Raw genomic sequence first — 8,846 nt, 5'->3', positions numbered from 1 at the left:
CCACCTTCATATCTGCCAATCCATTATACAGTCCATGAAGAAGTGTTTCAAGGCTGTGACATGCCCGAGTTTCATTTTCTTGTGTGCAACAAGGAAAACTGTTTCTCATGTACTTTCTCATTGCATGCATGAAACAAACTGAGGTTGTACAGAGGAAACAAAGGAAGTGGAATCAGGGCCAGTCTTTTAAGGAACATGTTTCAGTAGACAGCTCATTTGTAAATTACTCAGGTCAAATTTGGGAAGTATAATGAAACCGCAATTGCTTCTTTCTACTCAAAACCAGTTACTATATACTTGTCTAGGGAGTTGCTTTACCCTTGGTAGAATGTCAGGGTAAATACTGTCTACAAAAGGAATTTCATGCATATGAATTTCAGCTAACACTACCTCCTGCAGGGACTTACAGCTGATGTCCCTAGAAATATCTTCTTTATTGCTCTTTTTAATGAAATCTAGGATAATTTTTGCTCTCCAGTTCCCAGTGCTGCTCAAATCAGGAGCTTGTATATCTGGATATACCTGGATATAGTCTACTTGTTTTCCAAAAAGGAGGGGATTTTCAAGATAGCTACCAAGTCCTGCAATGCCTTTTAGAGGAAGGAAGAGGAAGGAGAGCAAGCACTTGCTGTATACAGCAGCTTTCAGTAGCTTAGACCTTCTCCCCTTCTGCTGACTTCCTTTTCTGTAAAAGAAATGCAAAGTATCCTCTTCCTCTTCAAATCCAAGAAGATGGAAGACTCCCTCTTTCCTCTCTGAGGAGAAGGTTGGAAAGAAGAATGGTATAAAACCCTCTTTGAGAAGGCTTTTTATTAGTGACAAATAACTGCATTCCACATGTACAGAAGTGCGATACAAAATAAAGAGGGAGAGTGGGATTAAATATAAAATATGGAAGGCAGAATTTGGAGAGGTCTGACAGACATGTCACAAATTGGTGTAAGTTATAGTATTCTGCTTTAGTTTATAGGCTGAGCTGGATTCACCTCTTGCCAGTGAAGAGTTTGGCAAAGAGATTAAGGAATTAGGCACAGTGGCTGCTTTTGGCTGTCAACAGCCTATTTTAGCAGTCAGAAATACATGGAGCATGAAAAATGACCCAACAGGACAGGGACCAAGAATCTGCCTGGCATGCCCTCTATACAGAAACCTTCTGGGGTGGCAATGAGCCATGTTGGCCATTCTAAGCCTGTAAAGATTTTGTGAGATTTGTAGGAGATTCAATATGGGTGAAGCTCAGAAGACCCAGTTCTCTTTTACGCTTATTTTGGGTTATAATCTTTGTTATTTCTATTGTAATTTTCCAGTGGAAATCAAGTAATTAATGCAGACCAGGAAAAGAACTGATTACGTAACTTTATAGTGTGAAGGAGCTGTGTTTTTTCTTGCATTCTCCACTTGTTCAGTCCTCATTGCACACTCTCACCTTTAGTTCCTGAGCACTGAGGTTACATTTTGGACCTTTAATTAGAACAGTTAGTAAGACCAGCAACTCCTTGTGCATCATACTTATCCACAAGTGACACACCTCATTTATGAGCTCAGCTTGTAAACTGAAACTTGTCAGCTCTTAAATAGTATTAGCAAGAGCCGGACATCATTTGTAAATGTTTACAAACCACTGTATATTATCTCCTTGGAACAAGACCCAGAGTTCTGTCTGCATTTTTAAAATCCTTAACGAATAGGGCTCTTGTCCAACAATATGGTTTTCATGACTGCTGAAAAACAAATAAAAAATGTTAGAAAATTGTGAGAAACACAGATGAAGTCCCCCCCCAAAATCTTACTCTTGCCCTGTTTTGCAGGTGGGAAGGCACTAGGCCCTCCAGTTCTAGCCCTAGCCTTTCCCAAACTCAGAAAAGTTGCTGTTCTAGTTAAAATTTCAGCATGCCTTCTTTGTTGTTTATTTTTCCCCATCATTTTGCAACAATGTTTTTGGCAGATGGAAATAACTTCAACAAAAAGCCAGGTGCATGCACTGGCGGCTTCCCTGCTAAAGGGATTTAGTCAGATGTTCCTTCCACCTGTGAATTGGCTGCCCAGTCTCAGCCATCTCCAATGAATGTAATTATTATTCTCTATTTCAAAAAGCTGAAACAAGTTCAAGTTGATTCTGTCAAAAAAAATCTGATACCATTACAATCTCTCTCTATTTTCAAGGCCTCATTGTCAATGAAATAATTTGTCTGACTACCAGTTTCATTTTGAGTTTGAGGGCATATCCAGATCTGAATTTCCATTAAGTTACTTCAGATTTACACTGAAATAATTGCAATCAGTATCTATTCTTCACTCTTTAAATGATAAACAGGTATTTATATTCACATCTTTAACTCTGTTCCCAAACAGTAAAATCCCCTGTCTTTCTGTGCAGAGATGAGTCGTATTCAGCCAGTAATGAAAGACTGTGTATATACATGGCTTCATGTGGAGCTCTGCTACCTGGCAGGATGGCTGCCAGTGTGAAGCAACTGTGGCTTCCATGGAATTTTAAGATCCCTGATCTTTGAGACGTCCCTTTCCTTTATGAGGAGCGAACCCATTTTCAAAAAAGACAAATCAAAGCAAGATTTATTCCTTTCCCTGGATTTCTCAGCCTGACATGAAGAGGCCCATTAACCAGCATGAAAAGTTCAAACTGAAATAAATTTCTATACTAAAATATTTAGAAAAAAAAATGAGACAGCGAAATGTGAGATAGATTCTACATTAATGATCTGAAGCACAAAATTTCACACATAGCAACAATGCAAACAGCATACCTTTCTTCATCACCAATCAAAAGCACTTGGGTAGAAGCAGCAGTCTTCACACAAATATACTCGAAGACAGATTTGTGAGAGTCACAAAATGACAGGAGAAGAAAGCAGCAGCCTAACATAAGCGAAGAAAACTCACAGCCGAAGCACTAGGCAAAGTGCCTAAGGATCAGGCTTTTCTCATGGCTGGCTGCCCAGTCCTGTACAAAGAAAGATGAGGAGCTACTGGAGAGAGTCCAGCAGAGGGCTACAAGGATGGTGAGGGAACTGGAGCATCTCCCCTACGAGGAGAGGCTGAGGGAGCTGGGCTTGTTTAACCTGAAGAAGAGAAGGCTGAGAGGGGATCTTATAAATGCTTACAAATATCTGAAGGGTGGGTGTCAGGAGGATGGGGCCAGACTCTTTTCAGTGGTGCCCAGTGACACAACAAGGGGCAACAGGCACAAACTGAAGCACAGAAAGTTCCATCTGAACATGAGGAAGACCTCCTTCCCTCTGAGGGTGACGGAGCACTGAAACAGGCTGCCCAGGGGGGTTGTGGAGTCTCCTTCTCTGGAGATATTCAAGACCCGCCTGGACAAAAGGTCCTGTGCAGCCTGCTGTAGGTGACCCTGCTTCGGCATGGGGGTTGGACTAGATGACCCACAGAGGTCCCTTCCAACCCCAAACATTCTGTGTTTCTGTGAAAGATGGAGTCCTGATATTATACAGATTACCGAGATGAAAAGCCAAATAGGACCACAGTGTTCACTGAGTAGTTAGATACAGACTGTAGAACTTCCGTGAATTAAATCCCATTCATTTTACTATGCAATAGAAAAAAATGGTCAAACTTGTTTTAAACCCTGCCACCAGGGTCTAACAACTACCACAACGTTTTGTGTTCTAGTTGCCAATTTTCTACAATCTAGGTAATATGCACCTTGTCCAGTCTACTGTAGTCTCATTTTGTGTAACTTCACATTTCAGGTATAAATATATGTTTTTGTCTACTAGGCTGTTGATGAGCTTCCATACTTTTCCAAATGTTGCTCCTGTTAGTATTTTTAAACTAACCAAACCAGGTTTTTTTGTGGGGGATAAATTAAATACATTTAGGTCTCTGTCTCTTATGGAAAGTCATGGTTCCCAGTTTTTTAATGTTCCCATGATATTACCTTAAAGCCTTTCTGTGCACAAATATCTGTGCCTGTTCTGTAAGTTACCTCTAAATTTCACCAACACTTTGTTTTAGACTTGCTGAAAAGTCAGTGGTGAACACTGTCAAAAGTGTAAGGTCATGACCACATTATCAACACTACAAATGATATAGTTTTTTATAGTTCTGTTTTCATGCTATTAATGGATTTGTCTTGAAGACTGTGCGTTATTCTAATTTGTAATCAGAGTATGGCCTGAAACTGAGTCAATGTTTTAAAGAACTCAATGTCTGCTATACATAAAGAATTTCAAAAGTATTTTTTATTACTTTATATTTGAAGTGTTATATATATTATTCAAATATTTCCAAAAATTTCAAGCTTACTGTACACAAGCCCATGTTGATCATATAGGTTGATTACATAGAGAAATAACAGGAGACTTTTACATAGAGAAAAGCAAGAAGGGTTTTTTTTTTCTCCTTTCAATTTCTTTGATTGTTAGTAGTGTAGAGGGCTGTCCTGAGGTAATCGTCCAACAGCAATACATATGGGTAAGCAAGCACGAAAAGATGGAGTCACTCCAAATATAATGGCTGTAGTCAGTGGAAAAGGGAAACATGCAAACAAACATAGTTCCAAAATGCATGAGTCTATGTTCTGCACTGTGTACTTCATGCCAGCGGATCTCCTATTTGGTCATGAGTCAGTGCAAAGACTATGATTAAAATTTCGTGCTTAGGAGTATCCAAAGCTATGTTTTAAAAAAGAAAGACAGAAAGAAAGAAGGAGAGGAAGAGATAAAGAGATAAAGAGAGAAAAAGAGAGGAAGGAAGGAAGGAAGGCAGGAAGGAAGGAAGGCAGGAAGGCGGCAGGAAGGAAGGAAGGAAGGGCATAAGGTTAAACCCGATAACTCTTTCATAGTCTGTAAAGACATGCAGTGCACTAATAGGAAGTAAGTTTCTTAGTGACCTGGAAGTAAAAGGGGTTGTTTATGATTTTGGCATTGGAATAGCAGTCTGAGAACTTTTTGCTGTTCTGACATAAGAATAAATCGCTTAACCCTCTATGCATCACTTTCCTCATTTTTCTTTAACTCAGGATAGTTTTATGTCAGAAATAAGAACATGTAGAATTAATGAATTCAGAATTTGTTCAGCTCATTGCTGTAATTTTTAAACGTAACTTTCACATATATGTGGAAGTATAATGTCCATCTCGTCAGCTGACAGTGTTCACAGCTAAACAAGGTTTTCTCTCTAGCAAGAAAAATTAAACATTAGAACCATTGCTGTCAGCAACTCTGTCAAAATTAACTCATTTTTGCAGTAGAGAACAGAAGCAATATCAGAATTAATAAACTGGGGATAGAGCTTTTGTGACATTCACCGGTCAACACATCTATAATCTGACTCAGATTTCTGTTAATATGTTTGTTGTTCATAAGTATTCTTCCACAAATTTGCATAACAAATGTCAGCCTGTGGGATATTTGTGAACGGTTCACTTTGGCTATTTGCTGTGTGACTGATCAATTTGCCTACCTGGCTGTACGACTGAGACATTTGAAACAGGTGAATATGTGATGAACAACAAACAGCAAACACTGCACCTCCCAGTATAAATGTGCAGATGAAACAATAACTACATTAAAATGCACTAAACTTTTGGAAAATTGCGACATTTCTGTGAGTACGTGGTACCCCATCTTCATCCTTTCGTGCATTGAACAGTACAGCACAGTAACGTGGAGCCCAATTTGCGTATTTTACTTGGTGGAGTAACAGTTACATTGATTCCTATCAAACTGCCAAGTAATAGCAGCCTGAAATTCTGTATGAAATGTAATGGGAAACCTCCCACTCACTGCAATGGGAAGCAGGGCTTAGTTTGTGAAGTGCTTAGCCGTAATAAGTAGAATGTGGCAAAACATGTTGGACTGTATTGTGCTTCTATTCAGGGCTATTTCCAGAGGGTATAAAGCAAAACAACATCATCAATCTTTTTGGGCTTTTTAATATATTACATCTAGATTGGTTATGTTTACACTGACAATATTGTCTCATAAGAGTATTTCATAAGAAAAAAGTACAATATTATTTGGAACATAAAAATAACACCAGATTTTTCCATGAAAGCATTGCAATATCTGGTTTACACTGTAAATTGCGTATGCCTATGTCTCAGAGGTAGCAGAAGTAATCCAGGTTTAAATTCCTTGTAACATCTAATAACTTTTTCTTTGCAGATTTACATAGATGGTGAAACTAACTTACACTTTACTATTACATATTGTAACTGGGCCAACTGATACAGCCTGATCTTGTTGGTTCTTTCGTTTTGACAAAAAAAAAAAAAGGGAAAGAAACGTTTGGCAACATTTGATGATACGATTAGTTACTAAAGCAGACCTTGAACTTCAGCTGAATTACAGTCAGGTTGTCACACTGCAGTTAAACTGACATAGCCAAGTCTGATAGGTACTGGCATAAACCATTAGCAAAACCAGGACTTTAGCTCCTAAAGTTTGTTTCGAGAATGTCTACAAACTGTCAGAAACACTCTGTAAACATGAACCTTTAAACATTATATAAACCTGATTCTGATATCAACCCACTAATAATTTTCTGTTTGTCATAAATGTACATACTGCCCAAATTATGGACTGATACCGTTTTCTATTTGAATAGCTTGAACTAATCCCAGTATATTTTCTTGAAGACACATGAAATATAAGAGGGGATTTTTTAGATTTGTTTTAAAATGCAGTTAAGTTATACAAGCTACACAGCATTTTTAGGAAAAGGCAGTATTTTTTCATATACCAGCTGACTTAGCATACCTATCTACAAACCTTAGACCTTCATGGTTACAGCATCCTAGCTGCTAAAAGGAGAGATTAAGTGAAACGGTACACAACTGTAGGGCACCCATGTCTCATCTCAAGATTCTGGACTTTGGTATAGAGGTGGAAGTATTGACAGTAATACTTTGCATCTCTCCATGTGTACTGGCTTGTAAAATGTTTGATGTCTTCCAATGGCTAATTTAGTTTAAAAAAAGCTTCTCAGAGAGTGGATGGATGTGTGCTATTAACTTTGTGGTGTGGGAAATTCAAAGAAAAGTGAATAAACTTACGATTTTACCATAGTCAGATATCAGCTCAGATTCTCTAATGTTTTCTGGATTGGGATTTGAGGTGTAGGTAAAGCTGCTTTAGCATGTTATTGTTGGAGTAAATATGCAGGATCATGTCTCTACCCCTTTCAGGTACCACAGCACAGGCCTGTTAGAGCAGTTATCCAGGTAGCAACTTTCCCAGGTGAGAAGAAAGACACAATGGAGCTATTTCAAACACAACCTCCCATGAGGAAACACAGATTGATTTTTTCACTTGTCCTAGCCTGAAGAGATTATTGCATTTGTTCGAGATCATGAGAGTCTATGTCAGAAACAAAAGCGCTCTTGTACATTTTATTTAGGATCTCCTACTACACTGCTTACCAGTGCTGAGCAGTTTGACCTCTAACCTCCAACAATATCACATCATTCTTCCTTCATCCGTTCACTGCCAGCATCTATGCTTCAACATATTCATTTTTCAGGGAGGTAGACATTAGCACAAGTCAGGGGATATGACAGTTTCCCAGATAACAGTCATGGCACCAGTAAAAAACCATCACTGTCTTGCAGTGGTGTAGAAGTTGCTTTTGTCTGTTTTGCTGGTATAAAAAAAGAGTAAACGATTAGTACGGAAGACAGATGGAAACAAATGACCAGGAACTCTAGAAAATATACCAGATAAAATTCACATAATTTCCTCAAATTTGCTGGTGTTACAATCAATACCCTCTGTTGCCATACACCTATTCCACTTTTAAAACAAATCCAGCTTCTCATGTTACATACATCTAGGAGAAATCCACACTCAATCTAAATTTATATTCAGATATAACAACAAAAAATATCAACATAAGTATACCTGTACAGATAAAAATCTGATTTTTGAGTCCTGTCATCTGCAGACAGTTAGAACCTCCTACAAGAAAACTGCAAGAGATTTTTCAGTAGAAGAAGTTGACCTCAGGAAACAATTGTTTGTAAATATGTTTATTTTTCACTTCCAGCTCTGTGTACCTAACAGACATTTCTCAACAAATCACAGAATCACAGAATAGTAGGGGTTGGAAGGGACCTCTGTGGGTCATCTAGTCCAACCCTCCTGCCGAAGTAGGGTCACCTACAGCAGGCTGCACAGGACCTTTTCCAGGCGGGTCTTGAATATCTCCAGAGAAGGAGACTCCACAACCTCCCTGGGCAGCCTGTTCCAGTGCTCCGTCACCCTCAGAGGGAAGAAGTTCTTCCTCATGTTCAGACAGAACTTCCTGTGCCTCAGTTTGTGCCCGTTGCCCCTTGTTGTGTCACTGGGCACCACTTAAAAGAGCTTGGCCCCATCCTCCTGACACCCACCCTTCAGATATTTATAGGCATTTATTAGGTCCCCTCTCAGCCTTCTCTTCTTCAGGTTAAACAAGCCCAGCTCCCTCAGCCTCTCCTCGTAGGGGAGATGTTCCAGTCCCCTCATCATCCTTGTAGCCCTCTGCTGGACTCTCTCCAGTAGCTCTTCATCTTTCTTGAACTGGGGAGCCCAGAACTGGACACAGTACTCTAGATGAGGCCTCACCAGGGCAGTGTAGAGGGGAAGGAGAACCTCCCTCGTCCTGCTGGCCACACTCTTCTTGATGCACCCCAGGATTCCATTGGCTTTCTTGGTAGCCAGGGCACACTGCTGGCTCATGGTTAACCTGTCGTCCACCAGCACACCCAGGTCCCTCTCCACAGAGCTGCTCTCCAGCAGGTCCACCCCAAGCCTGTACTGGTGCATGAGGTTGTTCCTCCCCAGGTGCAGGACCCTGCACTTGCCCTTGTTGAACCTCATCAGGTT

Source organism: Opisthocomus hoazin, chromosome 7 (genome assembly GCF_030867145.1).
Source record: "Opisthocomus hoazin isolate bOpiHoa1 chromosome 7, bOpiHoa1.hap1, whole genome shotgun sequence".
Classification (NCBI taxonomy): Eukaryota; Metazoa; Chordata; class Aves; order Opisthocomiformes; family Opisthocomidae; genus Opisthocomus; species Opisthocomus hoazin.
The sequence above is the reverse complement of the archived record's forward strand: the minus strand, read 5'-3'. Positions refer to the sequence as shown.